Consider the following 17,723-nt stretch of genomic DNA (forward strand, 5'->3'; position numbering starts at 1 on the left):
AGACTCCCAATATTCACAGTGAGGGCATCCTATCCAGAACAACTCAGGATTTCATGGCCACCACAGCAACCATGCAACACTGCCAACATGTCATTGGCCCAGCAAATGTGACAGAGCATACTCTAGACTTGATCTTCTTGATCGGATATGAGGATGATGCTCTGAGTGTGGAGGACTTTAACTCAGTCCCTTTGTCATGCTCAGATCACGGAGATTTAGAATCACAGCAGCTTTTCCCCTCCACAAGGGTTAGAGACCTGGTTTCCATGGGGCTTAGTGGAATTTTCCAGCTGACATGGCTGCTGATCCAATCACAACCCTGGTCACACTCTGGAATGCAGACATGCTAACTCCTAAGCACACTCTCTGTTGTAGAGCTTGTACAGCTGTGTTGGACACCCTGGACTGGAGAACAATGAAACAACTTAGGAGACGGCTTGAGCAGATAAGGAAGAAAACTCTCAGAAACCTGGTACATGCCTACAATTATGAGGCAGTGAGGGTGGCAAAAAAACAATATCTCATTGCCTCAATTCATTCATCTCTCTGTCACACAGAAGTACTAACAGATGGATCCATAACTGGCTACAAAAATCAGACATGGAGAGTGTTCATCAACAGCACCTTCTCGAGCTGAAAAGAGTAGCAAGTGGGGTGCTACAGGGCTCAGCCCTAGAAGCAGTGTTCTTCAATATTTTTATTATCTAAATAGGAAAGTCCATAGAACAATAATTAAATGTGCAGATACCACAAAACTGGATGGAATAACTAAAACCCTGGAAGACAAAAAGAAGATCCAGAGTGACCTAGACAAACTAGCACAGTGGGCAGAAAGCAACAGAATGAAATTCAGTATGGACAAATGCCTAATTCTCCACCTAGGGGAAAAAACCTGAAATTCATCAGAACAAAGGGAATACTTGGCTTGAGAAAGAAAAAGACCTTAGAGTTGTTGTGGACAACAAAGCTAAATATGAGTCAGCAATGCAATTAAGCTGCAAAAAGGGCAAACATTGTTTTGGGAAGCATAAACAGAAGCATGTGATGAGAGACTGAGTGAGCTGGGCATGTTCAGCCTCCAGAAGAAAAAAACTACAAGGGAATATGATAGCACTCTACAAGTACTTCAAAAGCTGTTACAAAGCAGAAGAAAAAGACCTCTTCATCTCTGAGTGCATGACAGAACAACAAACTTAAACTGCAGTGCAGCAGATTAAGGACAGACATCAAGAAAAGCTTCCTAACTGTCAGACCAATATGAAAGTGGAAACAGTTGCTGAGAGTAGTCATGGGCTCTCCCATGGTAGAGATATTCAAGACGGAACTGGACTGTCATCAGAATGGGATGGTGTGACTTGGCATCCTGCACAGCAGGGACTGGATTCAATGGCCTCCTTGGCTCGTTGTCTTGTATGATGACCTATGCTAGGAGAGAGACAGAAGGAATGTAATCGTGTTGATACTCCTGGGCCTCTCAGCAGCTTTCAATACCATTGACTACAGTATCCTTCTCGGGCAAAAGAGTTGAGAACTGAGGGCACTGCATTGCAGTGTCCCACACTTACTTGGAGGCCCATCTCCAGAAGGTGGTGCTTGGGGAATACTGTTCAGCCCTGTAGAACCCCCCCACCCGCATCAAATTCCTCAGGGGTCTGTTTTAACATTTACATGAAACCACTGTGTGAGGTCATCAGGTATGCAGTGTGTTGCCATTGGTATGCTGATGACACAGAGCTCTGTTCATCTTCAGCAGATGTGGATGTTTTAAGGTGATGTCTGGCTGCAAGCGTGGACTGGAGGAGGACCAATAAATTGAATTTCAGTCTGGACAAGATTGAGATGCTGTTGGGATTGCACTCCCCCTGATGAAACAGGTTCGTAACTTCGGGGTGCTCCTTGATCCATCTTTGTCACTTTTCAGGTGGCCTCAATGTTAGGCTCGACCCTCCTGGCACTAGGTTAGCATAACAGGATTATCATAACAGGATTAGCATAACAGGATGCCTATCAGCTGCCCCAGGCATGCACAGGGCGTACCCTCAGAAAATGGGCAAAGCTTGTCAAAGGCATAAAACTTAAAAAGATAGACTAACTGCAAACCGTTCAGCTTCTGTATCTGGCCTGCTCAACCTGATAGACCGCTGCCTACGTGACTTTGTAATTTTCTATTGTTCGCTCACTTGACTGTAATCGATTGTAAAGGTATAAAAACCCCATTGTTCTTCTGCTTGGGACCACACTCTTACCAGAGTGTTGGTCCCTGCGCAGGTAATAAACTCCTCTTAAAAATACCAACTGGTCTCTGGTCTCATCTGTAAAACCGTGGGACACAACACTCAATGGCTCAGAGTGCCTTCTATGTTTGGGTTGGTATGCCCCTATTTGGACAAAGATAGCCTGACTTCAGTAATCTACACCATGGGTCCTCAAACTATGGCTCGGGGGCTGGATCCAGCCTGCCGTGCCAATTTATCCAGTCCGCCATGCCCATTTGGACCCGCCCCGTGCACACCTGCCCCCACGCACGTGTCCACAGCTGCTCACCTCGCCCCGCATGCTTGGAAATGATCGAAAACGATCTTCAAGTGAGCAAGCTGCTGCCTCGTGTGCCTGCCTTGCGGCGCGTGCCTGCCTGCGCCTCGCTTCCCCTCTCCTCAGCCTGCGTGCCCTGCCCCTGCCTCGACCCGCGCGCACTGCCGGCATCACCTTTCCAGCCCGCGCACCCTGCCAGCACCTTTTCATTGGCCCCCTGATGAAAACGTTTGAGGACCCTGGATCTACACTCTCTAAACTAGATTAGTGCAACACACTTTATAGGGGCTTGCCCTTGAAAACAGTTCAGAAGCTACAGCTAGTGCAGAATGCAGCAATAATAATACCTGGGACCCGTAGGTAAAACTGGTTCTAGCCCACCTGCATTGGCTGCCTGTATGCTTCCAGGCCCAACTCAAGGTGCTGGTTTTAACTTATAAACCGCTACATGACTATTCAGACACTACACTCAACCTCTGGTTCCTTCCTGCTGGTGGCAATCCCACAGGAGCCTCAGAGCATGCCAACAAAGGGGATGGCTTTCCCAGTGGTCGCTGCCCATCTGGGGAACAATCTGCCTGCTGAGGTCCATCTGGCACCAAATTTGTTATCTTTTTGGTGCCAGGTCATGACAGCCCTTCACAGAGAGACCTTTAAAGATCTCCTTGGTTACCCTGGAGCCTGAGGAGATTTTCCAGGTAATCTTTCTTTCCTCTTCAGAGTCTTTTTTACTGTATTTTAAAGCTAGTTTAAGTGAATTTTAATTTCATGTTAGCATTTGTTTTTATGTTATTTGTATTGTGTTTTATTGTTTTCTTTTATAAATTGTTTATAATGATATTCTAATAGCATTTTTTCACTTTCCCATGACTGCAACATTGGAATCACTTTCCCATGATTACCACATATATGCTGCTTAAAAGGTCAACCTTTCACATTTCTACAATGTCTAAATAAAGAATCCAGACAAAACTTGTCTGTTGGAATGTGTTCTGGCAACGTGACTTTTCCTTTCAAAAGGGACAATATAGAATGTTAAAAATAGACAAGAGCATACATTTGTATCTGAAACCCACATAGTTTATACCAGAAACTTGCTTTGGATTCCTATTTAATGTCAAGAGATATGCAGTCAGTCCTGACAGTCACAAAACTCAGGATCTCATAAGTTTTGAGCTTTGTTAATAGCGCACAATATGAAACACATGATTACTCTGCTCTTTATGCACATGGTAAAGGCTTGGAATGAGTTTCTCTCTCTACATTTGACAGCCTTTTCTTAGAAAAAGAACACACTGCTAATACCCAATTAGTACCTAAGTCCTCCTTAGAACTATACCAAGGTTTAATTCACTTATAAATTAAACCCAAAATTCAGTTCTCTGTTCTGTGACCAAGCTTGAAGGTATACACCAAATGAGGCTTATTCTCAGAAACATGGGATCATACAGGGTTTCCAGGCTGCCAGTGCTTCAGGGATGGAGGTAATCTATCAACTCCAAAATATCAGGGAAACATCTGCCTTTTATTCACCTTTTATTTATTCTCCATGCTGACTCATATTAGCTCATTGTGCCCCCAAGCACACTTCATTGAACCTCTTCTGCCAATTACTTGCATAGGTTTCCTGCACAGGAAGCCTGAAGCAAATGTGACAGTTTCTCTAAATGTACTTTGGTAAATGTGCCATCCTGTCAATGTGGGATGTTTGCATGAGTTTAGGCTAAACAAACACAGATATATTTACAGCACCTGGCTGATGCTAATGTTAATTCCTTACAATAACTGCAGGCAAATCTCCATGCTTAAGAGCACACTGTGGCTAAGGGGAACAGATATGTCTGAAACATCCATCAAGGACCTGGGAAATTGTTTGCCTAGGGCAAACTTCCCCAGCCAGGTGTCCTTCAGATAAATTGGATTAAAATTATCCACTCTTCCCTGATGTGAGATGAAGCCTAAAATACCTGGAGGGCACCAGGTTGGAGAATGCTAGCCTAGGGACTCAATCTAGCTGCACTTAAGAGCTCTTCTTATGCCTGTGGGAGAACTTCTGACTCCATCCTCTCCCACACATTGTACCTAAGCCATTTTCTTCTGCATGAAACTGAGACGTACAGGGTGAAGCTTGCCATTCTTAATGTCATGGAACTGCCACTGAAAACTTATTTGATTCTTTATTACATTTATAGGCTGCGCATCTTAGGCAAAGCTTCTCAGGGCAGCTTACATAAAGAAAAGTAAACAGCGATAAAATAATAGCAGTTCATGCAGCTTTCTGCCTTCCCCTGTACAAACAGGCACCCCATGTCGTGGCAACATCACATTGTCCAATTTACTATCCAACCACTGAAAGCCAACAGTGAGGAGTAGGAAAATACAACACAGGACAGCATTGTTACACAGTAGGAACAATGCTTCATGTTACGTTGGATAAATAGATACAAGGCCATTTTCAGCAGAAACCCCAGTACCCCTTGAGTCCTCCTAATGTGAGCAGCAACAGAGGTATTCATAAAGTCCCTTGTGTACTCATCTCTCTCCTGCATATGTCACTATTGAGCAAGTTCAGAGAACACGCTGGAGCTGATCTAGGAATACAACATCATAAGGCTAAGTTCTTCCTGTTCTTACTAATCAAAATCAGCCTAAGCATGTAAAATATGGCATGTGATTGGATTCCCAATTTTTTCTTAGGAATCAACCGTGGAATGAAGGTCTACTCATCCAGACTTACATCAAACATGATGCCCACACATGGAAGGTGGGGCAGGGAGGACAAGCACACTGATGGTCCAACTGGCTGGATCAAGTGAAAAGGTCATCCAGGTTTCAACAGACAAAAGCCATCAGCCTTTAGAAAGGCTTAAAGGAATAACTCTACCTATTGCTATTCACTCTAAGGAGAAGGGATATGGACACTTCTGCCTATTTCTCACCTTTATGAAAGGTGAAATAATTAGGAAGAACTGACATTCGCCATTCTTTGGGCTCTGCTCAAGTAAAAATATGGCCACAATCAAGGATGACCTAAACAAATTAAGACCATCAGCGCAGAATGTCAGCCAGTCAGAAGGCCATCTATCATCAAAAACATGATCATTTTGAGCAGCCTTCCCCAACTGTGTGCTCTCCAGACATGTTTGGGTTGCAACACCCAGAATTCCCAGTCCTTGGCCCTGCTGGATGGGAATTCTGGGAGCTGTGGTCCAAATGCCTTTGAAGGCCACCAGCTTGGGGAAGGCTGATTTTAAAAGCGGGGTGAATGTTTGGCTGACTGGTCACTTTCCAGCTCCAAAACTCAAGCTGTAGCTTTGTTCTGAAATGCTAAGCTGGAATTATCTTGGCTGCAAGATGTTAGGGGTGCTGTTGTTGTTTTGGTAGTACTTAAGCCAAGCATATGATGGGTCACAAGTGTAATATTTTTAAGATTTTTCCCTCCACCGGGATCATGGGACATCTTACGGATTCCAGCAGTTAACAGTAAAAGGTGCAAATTAACTTTTTCTTAATGCATCTAATTTAGCATTTGTATCTGGTGGGCCTGAAGTGAAATCCCCATGTCCCCCACCATCCAGAAAAGGGCATATGGACTTTCCACTTTAGACACAGGAAAAGAACCATTACATCAGCCATCTGGTCAACTCAACTCACACTTCAGGTGGGCCTAGCCTTCAATTAAAAGCAGATTGCTTTCTGATTCCTAGATGGCAAAACCAGATGGTTTCTCAGTACTGAAGCAGAAGTCCTCCAACTAACCTAGTCCCAAGAATTGTTGGAGCTCATAAATACTAAGAATGGGACATACAGAATGCTGTACCAACACAGAATCTCAAACTGTAACTGATCATTATTACATTTCTATACTGCCCATAGCCAAAGCTCTCTGAGCTGTTCACAACAATTAAGTCAAGCATTCAGATTTCAGCTAGGCCTGGCCTTACTTAGTTTGCAAGATTAGGCAGGAAAGGGCCCTTCCCCTCACAGTATGAGCCTTCTGGGATTAGAAAGGAACGTTTCAACAGCATCAGGCAAGTAGATACAATCCATAGTCACTGGCTGGAAGATTGAGTGATTGACATGGTTTTCTCCTTAAAATGTGCAATGGGGTGGATGGCCTAATATTGTATTGCAACTGCAAGAATGATGACAGACATCAGCTGGAGAGGTTCTTTTATAAAAATGGGTGAACTTAACTGGCAACCTCTGACATTTTAAGATGTCTAGACATAGACAAAAACTAGGTTTTACATGCAGTCATGTTTCATTTCTTTTCTTTTTAAACCAAAACCAGCCTCAAGAGGCTGAACGTTTACATGGGGGATCAGCAGAGGAAGAGACTACTTAACCCTTTCCCTTTGGCCATTTTTTCTTTTAAACTCCCAGCTGCCTTTTTCCTGTGGAAGAGAGCATGAAGCTACCTGGATTTTTTCTCACACAAAAGGAAGGACATCTGTAGCACTGTGAGATGAAAATATTCTGAAAGCGAAAGAGTTCTGTGGATGCTTCTCCTACCATTTCATTTTGTGGTGGTACTGATTTTTTTTTAAAGTACTGGTGAAAGCTGTTAAAATGTGCAATGTCTTATTTCAACCCATGCTTATTCCTCTAAGCCAACTTGCAGCTTCCTAAGACTATTCTAGTTTTAAAACAAATCAGGGATAAATTACATGTAACTATGTGCGGCATCTCATTTTATCTATGCTGGGACTAGAAAACCTTGCATGAAACTTGGGCATGCCTTTATTCAAACAGTCTTACTCATCCTTATGCAGATTCTGTTACCCTTTGGAGCTAGTTAGATGGCACCAGAGTGCACCTAAGTCACAGAAGTTAATTCAGTGGTGTGGAATCTAACCCACAGATAGCAGAAAAAATTAACTCTTTTCCTATACAGAGCTGGTACCATGCCAGCAAAACCATAGATTCTGAAAGACAACAGGCTTCGGAATGATTCTTTGTGTCTATGGATAGCATGTGCACAGGTTTTTGTATCCCATAGCTAAGGGTTGGGAAGAAAAAGAGAACTTTTTTATTTTCCAAATGAAAAACAGTTGTAATTAAAATAAAAACTTCCTATGCTTGTCTTTAGAATATTTTGACTAGGGTGTGTGTGAGACAGAGCGAGTTCAAACACACACACACACACACACACACACACTAGGAGGTAGGCATGCAGAAATAAGGGAGAAATGAACTAATCTATGAATTTGGAAAGCTACTGAATACTTTGAAGTGAAGCGAACAGAACAGCTTGGAGCAAGGGATTTCTCACTTCCAGCCACAGTGTGGCTATTCTCTCCATTTCTGTTTTAAAATGCCTCTTCCTTCTCATCCAAGAGGTACAGAATAACATAAGGAATAGGGGGTAAATGGCACCTTTTTTGTGAGCTAAAGGACAATATCCCCAGTTAGCTCCAAAACAAATGTCTTTGCAGCTGGCTGGCTCCCCAGTCTGCACTGCACTTGTCAGGAGAGTGCTAGCAATGATGCAATGGCTTAGGAATGTGCATGCTGTTGGATGAGAAGCAAGCTGGTCAACCACCAAGGTCCTCCTAGTGCCGAATTCTCACAGTCCATGCCAGGACAGAACAGGAACATTACAAATTCTGCAACATTTTACGTTGACTTGGCTCTAAATTTAGCAATTATAAAAATACTCTGAAAAGACAGCAAAACAAGCCACAGCTTCATGTTCAAAAAATTGACAAAGTTTTATGAAGAAACGGTGTGGCAGGGGAGGAGGTGATTTTAAAAATGCACTAAGGATTTACTGATAAATCAATATTCAGAGAGACAGAGATGTCCAGACTAATGGTAACTCTCTATATATAAATGTGGTGGTGTCATCTTTAACAAGGACACGTGAAATAGTGAGGTTTAAAAAACCTAAGGACTATCTCACCCAACACATTGATGAGCTGCTTAGTATAGTTTCCCCACCCACATTACAGAGAAGTTACTTATGTACTGACCCTTGGACTAAAGGCTCCTAACACATGTGCTGACTATTACATATGCATGCATGCAAATTATGTGTTCCTGTGAAAGAGGGTTGCATAGCAACAAGTGTTCCTGCCATTAGCAATGCAGCCTCCAGTGCAAGATGCAGAAAAGTAGGAGAAGCAAACAGAGACTATGTCAGAGAAGCCCACGCTGGCTAAATTAAGCCAAAATGGGTCAAGGGAAAAAAAAGCAGGCACATTTGGGGAAGATAAACTATAACCTGAGCTATGATTGAAAATGACCAGGGGCCTACTTCCTTTTACAGTGTACCACATATGTCACTCTGTATATAGCTTACAGTGATTCAGAGGAGGGATTGTGTACAAGGCTGTTACGATTTCCTGAAAAAGTACCTGTGGTTGGCCTCTTTACAGAAATAACACAGGACAAACTGCATTATTATACATTTCTGGAGAATGTGAAAATAACTCAATAACATATACCTATATAAACCAGCATACTTACAATCACAGATGGCAGTCTGACCTAGGGGCAATTCCTTCCAAATGCTAAATATGGTTACAAACAGAAGAACCGTTTTGATGGCTCAAACCAAGGTCAACCTAGTCCAGCATTTTCTTTCCTTCAGCGACTAGTTAGATGCCTCTGAAGGCTTACAAGCAGGCCAAAGGAAGTGATGGCCACCTCAGGACTTGGAATACTGAGATATGCTGCTACCTCTACAGGCTAAGTTCTGTTTAGCTGGCATGGTTAACTGATGGACCTCCCTATCATGAAATCACCAATTTTTTTTTAAAAAAATCTATACTAGTGGCCATTTGAAGCCAGCACAAAAATGGCTCCCTAAAGTAGCCACCTCCAGTGCATACCATGGCCTTGAAATAACTCCATCAAGCTTTTTATCACTAGACCATTTCATCTTGCATAGCATCTTCAGTGATGCATAGGAAATGGAAAGAGTGGCTGACTTCCATGGATTTAGAAAGTTTTCATAGCCTGGTTGAATTAGCTTAGGTACAGTATAAAAAGAAAAAAGAAAAAATGATTGAAAAGTCATGAAGCTGATCTACAGGGATGATAATCTATACACTGTACCATAGTTTTCTAAACTCTTTTGCCCTTCCTCAACCCATCCCATACCCCACTTTCTGTCTCAGGTTCCTGGACAATCAATCAGTTTGGCATGTTTAAATGTCAACTCTTATTATCTTAATGCAATGTATCCAAATCCTATCTTTTAACTTATATTACAGTTTCCTTTACAAGATACCATTCTAGATACCCAAGAGAATTTAGTGACTTAAAATCATCTACAGAAATGCTTGATCTCATGTCAACTTTCTCTATGTACACAGAAAGGAAAAACTCTTCATTTCCCTTGCAAGACTGCACTGTTACTTTAATCTTCTGATTCAGCTTGTCCTTTGTTATTTTATCGTTCTATTGCTTTTATGACTGCGATTATGTGATTTTTGTTACCTGTCTGGTTGTTTATGCTAAAAACATAAATCCCACAAATACACAAATAAATAAATTTTCAAAAGGTGCAGTAATAGTAATCATTCCAAGGCAAATAGCTGAAGTGAACTATGAAAACACAAAACTAATTTGCTACTTCTTTTCCACAAATATTTGTCATATCGGCAGTAGAAAGCAGATAGCAAAGCTATCTGCATTTCAAAAGTATGTGACTTGTCCTCTCTCAAAACACACCTGAGAGTAAAAGTCCAACTCTAGCAATAGTCATCTACATAAATTAAGAGGACCAGGTGCAGATATGGCATCTGAAAGGAAATGCTATTTCAGCACTACCTGATGGCTGGCAACATGATAAAACAACTACTACTGTATACACAAAAGGCAAAGGGCAGGTTGCTTATCTGTAATTGTTGTTCTTCAAGTGGTCATCTGTGCATTAACACATATGAGCATCTGAGCCTGTGCAACGCCTAGACCAGGGAAAAAACTTCAAGAAATCAGCATGCCAGAGCAGTGTGATCTCCTCTTCTGGTTCCCATGTATGTAATGCTCCCACCCAGTCCCTCAGTTGCCTTGGAGACTGCCACTAGTCCTGGCCTGAGGGAAAGGAGAGAGGAGTGTCCCCCAGCCCTGGCCACAGCATCCAGAAGAGGACACAGTCAATCCACAACAGCCAGTGGGGTCAGAGGGAAAGTTCTGTGAATGCACAGATGACCACTCAAGGAATGACAGTTACAGGTAAGCAACCTTTCTTTCTTCTTCAAGGTCTCTGTGCACCACACATATGGGCAATTAGCAAACTTACCCTGTAGGCTGGTGGGGGTTGTCATCATTGAAGGGCTGATGAGAGAACTGCTCTGTCAAAGACACAGTCCTGTCTCATGTGGACATCTAGCCAGTAGTGTCTAACAAAGGTCGACAGTGAGGACCATGTGGCAGCTCTGCAGATGTCATGTAGTGGGATGCCTGCTGAAAGGGCAGTTGACGTTGACTGGAGTGTATGCTGTGGGCCCGTGATTGTGATGTGAGTTGGATGCCTGGCATCTCATAAGTAAAGCAAATAGTGCTGGAGATCCACTTGGAGTCTTTGTGGGAAGACAGGGCCTCCTTTTTTTGGTCCACTGCAGCTTACAATGAGATAGTTGGAGCAGCGTGTCCACTCCATTTCTGATTTATAGAAGGTTGGAGCCCTGTGAACATCATACAAGTGTAGCACAGCTTCTATGGGGGTGGAGAGCCTGAGGAAGAAGGCTGGTAAGACAATGTCCTGGTTCACATGAAAGACTGAAATGACCTTGGGCCTGAACTCAGGGTCAGGGCATAGCAGCACCTTATCTCTATGAAAAATGGGGTATGGTGACTTGGCTTTCAGCACAGAGAGCTCACTGGCACAGCAGGCCAATGTGACAGCAATGAGGTAAGCTGTCTTCCATGACACTAGACGTATGTTCGCTGTTGCCATGAGTTCATAAGGCCTTTTGGTGAGGGACTGCAGGACCACCAACAGGCTCCATGACAGGGGACATGGTGGGGACAATGTTGCAGGGGCCTCATAGATATTTGCATGCAAGGGTGTACATGAAGACCGAGGTTCCCTGGATTAGCGGGTAGAAGTGTGACATGATCACCAGGTACATGCATATGGATGAAGGGATGAGGCCAACACTGAAATGTGTCTGCGGGTGTGTTCTATAGAAGCTTCTTCTGGGGTGAGCCTAACAGTCGTGGCAAAGAAGCTTCTTCTAAGTGGAACACATCCCACTTAGCTCAATAGGATTTACAGATGGAGGGCCTAAGGGTCACCTCAACTATGGTGGAGACTGCTGGGTGAAGCGTGTTTATAACAGGAGTCACATTGTGATCTTCTAGACTGTCAGGTTCAAGGTCCTGATGTCAGGGTAGAGGAGACAGCCTTGTTTCTGTGAGATCAGATGACAGAACTGCAGCAGGCACATGATGTTTCTGTTGGAGAGGTGGAGAAGGCTGAGGAACCAGGGTTGATCTGGCCACCACAGGGTGATCAGGACGCAGTTCATTCTGTTTCTCTGAAGAAGGTGACCATCTTGGTGATCAGGGGAAGCGGGGGAAGGCATAATATAGTGTCTGGTTCCACCTGAGAAGGAAGGTGCCTCGCAGGCAGCTAGTCCCTTGGCTGGTCCTGGAGCAGAACTGGCGGCACTTGGCATTCTGGGGTGTAGCTAAAAGATCCACCTCAGGTGTTCCCCACCTGGCACAGAGGTCCCAGAAAATGCGACTACAAGTTCCCACTCATGTAGTATTGAGGTGGTACAGCTGAAGGTGTCAGCCAGAATGTTAAGCTTCCCCACCACATGAATTACCATGCTGCTGACATTCCTGGCTACACATGGGCCCCAAATGGTGGATGTCAGTGTGCCAAGGGGGTGGAATCGCATGCCCTCTTCCTTGTTCAAGTAATGTATGATGGTGGTGTTGTCCATTGTGATCTGAATGCAGCAGCCTATGAGGAAGTTCGGAAAGAACAGCAAGGCCTTGTGCACTGCTATCATCTCTAGTAGGTTAATGCGGCGGCAGGCCTTGTGGTTGTTCCAAAGACCCCAGGTGAGCATAGGTCTGTAATGTGCCCCCAGCTTGTGTTAGAGGCATTCATGGAGACAGTGGGTTTGGGGGGGTGGGGAGGAAGCCTATCTTGATGGTGAAGTTGGCTCTGGTGGACACCAACAGAGGCTGCATCTGACATGTGTTGTGGAGATCATGGTGTTGTAGGTGTCTCCATCCCCACTGTAGGCCTTGATGAACCACAGCTGAAGTGCTCTCATGTAAGATGGGCGAATCTGACTACTGATACCACAGTGGCCAAGAGTCCCAGGAGTTTCTGGATTGTGTGGACTATGACATGGTCTCTGGTGCGGACATCTGTTGCTAGGTCCTGGAGGGCGATTGCTTGTTGGTCTGGGGCAGTCAAACATAGAAGGCAGCAAAGGTAGCCAAAAAATAATGAACTCAGCAAAAGACTGAGCGAGAGCAAACAATTCCCAGTCTAAGCAATGGCAGTTGAAAAAGAACTGAAGAACTGGACAGGAGCACCTCCCCTTACATACACTGGAATCAGAAGGGAAGGAGCTCCCACCCACTCTGGCACACTGAGCTGATGAAGTTTTTTCTTCTGGCAGACACAGAAGCCCACATGTGTGATGCACAGAGACCAAGAAGAGGAATACACCCTTTCTTCTTTCAGATTAAAAACAAAAAGAGGTTTTTTTTCCTTCAATCAAATAAGTGATATCCCTTTCCAAGAAAAAAAAGGGGATCCTTCTTTGTTCTTCTGTTGTGAATTTAACACAAGTGTAACATTCTGATGTAGGAAGGGTGATATGCCTATATATTGTCTCAGTGTTTGAGTTGTACACACACTAAAAGCTGCTGCACATAGGTGAAAGAACTGCATGTAACTCTTGCTGCAGCTTTCTCCAACCTGGTGCCCTCCAGATATCTCAGCTTCCAGTCCAATCTATCCCAACCAGCATAACCAATGGTCAGAATCCCTGTGCACTCTTCTCCAAAATACCTGGAGGGAACAAGATAGGAGAATGCTGATCCAGTGGTACCAGTGGTGTTACAGTGTTGTGCCATTTTTTAGTAGCTGGTTGAGGAATGGTAGAGGGCAAGAATTCAAATACCCCTTTCCTCCCTCACCAAAGACAATGGTTGACATTACTACCAATCCATATGTTCAGCCAGGCAGATTGGAATAAAGATCGGGGACACACAGCCCACTCATACCATCAGTCTCAAATAGTAGTTTCCAACTCTGGATTGTTTGGCTCTGTTCCTTTGGAAAGACAGGACAATGTGAAAAATTCCTCACCAAGTTAATGGTACAAAAAATATGTTGAGGACCAGGGAAACAGGAAAAGAACTGCAGTGACTGGAACCAAATGGTGGCATGAAAGAGAGGAAACAATATGAAGTATGACAAGAGGCTACATGGGGGCATACAGGATTTTAGAAATGCCAGGCAACTGCCAGATTCATGTGTCAGAACTACCAAAACAAACAAATCTCCATAGATTTCAGAAGCTTTTAATACAGACAAAAACACTGATATATAATAATCCAGCAAAACTGAAATGCACCCCCACTTTCTGGTTTACGGCAGTCAGTATATATATTTATACTGCAGAAATGGATGCATTAATTCTTTAATTAGTCTATTAGTTCATTACTGGGTTTTCCAGTCACCAGTTTCAAAATTGCTCAAGGTTTTGCTTTGATTCCTTACAGTCTTGATTTTGTGAATGTTCTCACAGCATTCTTATTACAATATAAGCATGTTCAAACAAGACATACCAATTTATACAGGTGCACTACCACTGATGTAAAGTATTTCCTGCTGACCATTGGCATTCATTTTTAAGCTAAAAAAAGCCTGGGAAAAGGAGACACTATTTCCTAGATAGGAAAATATGAACAAATATTCTGCACAGAAAATTCAGATGGACATGTATACTGCACAATCTTATCAAGCCTGTTATAAGAGACACCGCATCCTAGACAGAACTTCAGCTTTCAGTATAACTGTGTACATAAGCCCAAACAAAACAAGATTCAGTAAACAAGCACTGAAAAATGAGAAGTCTAAACTAGAAATAAAGTGAAATATTTCAGCAAATGAAACCAATTACCTGGAGAATTTGATAGTTTCCAACACTGGGAAACTCTACTTCAGGGCAGGTTGTCTTTCTAAGAGTACTACAGCTTGAGCAGAAATGACAGACTGGATGATATGACAAAAAATGAAAAACATGAAACCTTCCCTCATTAGAACTCTTTGTCTGTGCTGTTTAGCTTATAATAATAAATAAGTTGAGAGCACTTAGGGATCAAAATGACTGAGACTAATTTAACCTACATATAATGAAGATGCCCAAATAAATATGGCCAGACATTTAGTTTGCTAAATGTGACTTATGTGAAACTAAATACCCCCACAAAAGTCAGAAATACAGAGGAGAGCAGCCTAGCTAATTAGACCAGAAAACTAGCATTATGCTAGCATTATGTCTCTTGCTATGATGGAAGAAGCAAACTTTGAGAATAACTTCAATTTTTTAGCAGTATATTGTTTTTAACAAGCCTCTGTAACCGGATACCTGCCCTCTTCTTATAAGATAATGGGGTAAATATATCATTTTATTTCTGATCAGTGTCTGTTTCACATGCATTCAGTCTTAAGTGTCTCTTTCGGATGTATTCAATCTTTTATCCAATTACCATATCAATCCAATCACACAAAAATTTGTATTAATTTTCAATATGCAATTTTCTACAACTAACACGTCTTATACAGAACTTCCTCTAATGTACACGTTATTGTAAAGAATCTTTGAGTCAAGAACAAGAACACAAAGTTTGGAGCCGATTATTAAGTAAACTATCCTAATATGAATACTAAGTTTGCTACAATTCAGTCAAGGAAGTGCATGATAGGCTAATTTGCTTAAAATGTGGACCAAATTAAATTCTTCCTCACCCATCACATAATATTATACTTGAAGCTGATTTTCCAGTGCCCCAGATTGAGCTACAGAAATCAGGGGAAAAAGCCCCCCCCCCAACATATATAATCAATCAGGTTATTAGCATGATCAGCATGAGCCAAAGAGCCACAGACAGTAGGAAGATGGATTAAGGGAAGTCAAGTGCACAGCTTTGTTCAACATAAATAGCTATTTCCAGAAGGGTCAAAAAACATTGAGGAGAAAATTATATACATGATTCTTAGGCATATAACTCTTGCCACTCCTGGAGAATGTCCACACTCAAAAACTTACATGTTTCCAAGAGATCCTTTATCTCAAGCTATTTTAAAGGGGTTGAAAATGGATTCAGCTGTATGCTACCTGGGCTGCGGCAGCTTCAGGAAAGTATGTACTTCACCTAGAAATCAGGAAGAGAAACTGATCAGGGAGACTGAGGATTTAAGTTGCAGGAAGATTTAAGTCCTGCCTTTACAGAAAGAAATGTGATTAATGACAAAAAGGTGCTCAACTCCTCTGGCATGAGGGGATACCAGAAATAGCCAAATAAGTTGTAAGAGGAAAGGCATACAAAAAACCAGTCAGGAATTGTCATGAATGAGTTCATATGTATAGTAATGGAAAGCCAGCCCAGAGACAGGATTAAGATTCAGAGGAATGAGGTGCGCCATGCTTTCAACACAAAGTCAAAAACCACAAGCATCCTGATTCAGGCACAACAGATTGAACATACACAGGTAACAGCAGTCATACTGCTTAGAGTGAGGTCTAGTCTTGGAAACACGGAACTGGTCAAGAGAAGTGAACAAAACCATTCGAGGGGGATGGTTTAACTGGGAGTCCTAGGTGGGGGGTTGGACCTGATGACCTTCAGGCCCCTTCCAACTCTACTATTCTATGATTGTATGAAATGTAGTAAGTATATGCCATTTGCTTAATTTAAATATTAGAGCATTTTAGTACCCCCCCCCCCAAATACATCAAGATTTAGGGCAGATTCTTGATGGTTTGACTGAGGCTATGGTCTGAAGGCACAGTGTCAAAGCTGAGCAAGTCTGGGGCTGGCCTGAGTGTGGAATGGAGACCACCTGGGGACCATCCATAGCCACCTTGAGTTCCACAATGGGAGAAAGGTGGGATATAACTATAATAAATAAGTAAATAGTTCTATCATGCTATACATGGTACAGACAGTATCAGAACACACAAACACATTTAAGGTACTGTACACACAAAAACAAACCGAAGAGAACAGGATTCCACTATGTCTCAATAGTGTAAATCAGGACTCTAGAAAGCTGTGCAAATGAACATAGTTCAATGGCCAAGTCAAAAGTAACATTCAAGGACTGGTTTCGGCCTGCCCTTGAAGGCACAGCCAATGAAATTCTTATTCTTTGTGTCTCTTACACAGCTGACCAAAAATTGTACCTCACAAGGTGGTGACTTCTCAAGCTCCAGATCTCATTATAGATGTCAACCTCAATTCTGCACAACATATTGCATGATACCTAAGCAAAAAATTCAACTCTGGATGACCAGTATTATGCCTTGTCACGAAAATCTTTCCTTGCTAATGCCAAGCACCTTCCATTAGCAATATAACAAGAGCCCTCCAGAGAATCTCAGATGATAATTGCTTCCATAACGTAACCAGAACATCTCACCAGCCTGCTGAGAATTGCTTAACAATTTAATAAAACATTGGGCAGTAGGAAGGTAATACAATAATTTCATGAACCAAGAGCAGATGAAACACGCAGTGCCATAAGATTATCACAACCCAGATTTTCCATATTTTTAGTGGATGGCAGTCAGGGAATTGAGGACAGTTGCAAGGACTGGAATGGACTAAGCAGCTCCGACAGCCAAAGCCACCCCATGTAAATTACATTTATTAAAATAAAATGTTTGCATTTTCTTTTTAATATGTATTGCTTTCTTTTTGTGTATTTCTAATGTCTGGTAATCCACTCTGGACACAAAGTCTCAGTGTAAAAGCAAGATTTAATTTTGATGATGAAGCATAAATAATACAGAAATAAACTTTGATCTTCAAAACATGGCAGCCTGCATACAAACACACATAAACACTATGGGCAGAACAAATGTATTTCCTTATGGTATTTTCTTCCTTGAAGGGAGCCCATGACTTCACTCACTAATTTATTAGCAGCACTAATAAAGACAGTTTGCTTATGTGTAACTGTCTTCCTTCAAGTGGTC

General features: G+C 42.5%; 1 protein-coding gene across 1 annotated transcript in view; it reads right to left on the minus strand.

The window, feature by feature from the left end:
• Positions 1–17,723, minus strand: part of SEMA5B (semaphorin 5B) — a 303,228-nt gene that overhangs the window by 279,178 nt on the left and 6,327 nt on the right. Inside the window, exon 2 of the mRNA XM_044438272.1 lies at positions 15,792–15,897. The gene's annotated coding sequence lies outside the window, so the exon portion shown is untranslated. The remainder of the gene's footprint in view (positions 1–15,791; positions 15,898–17,723) is intronic.

Source organism: Varanus komodoensis, unplaced genomic scaffold, assembly GCF_004798865.1.
Source record: "Varanus komodoensis strain SLA01 unplaced genomic scaffold, ASM479886v1 scaffold32, whole genome shotgun sequence".
In the NCBI taxonomy this organism is placed as follows: Eukaryota; Metazoa; Chordata; class Lepidosauria; order Squamata; family Varanidae; genus Varanus; species Varanus komodoensis.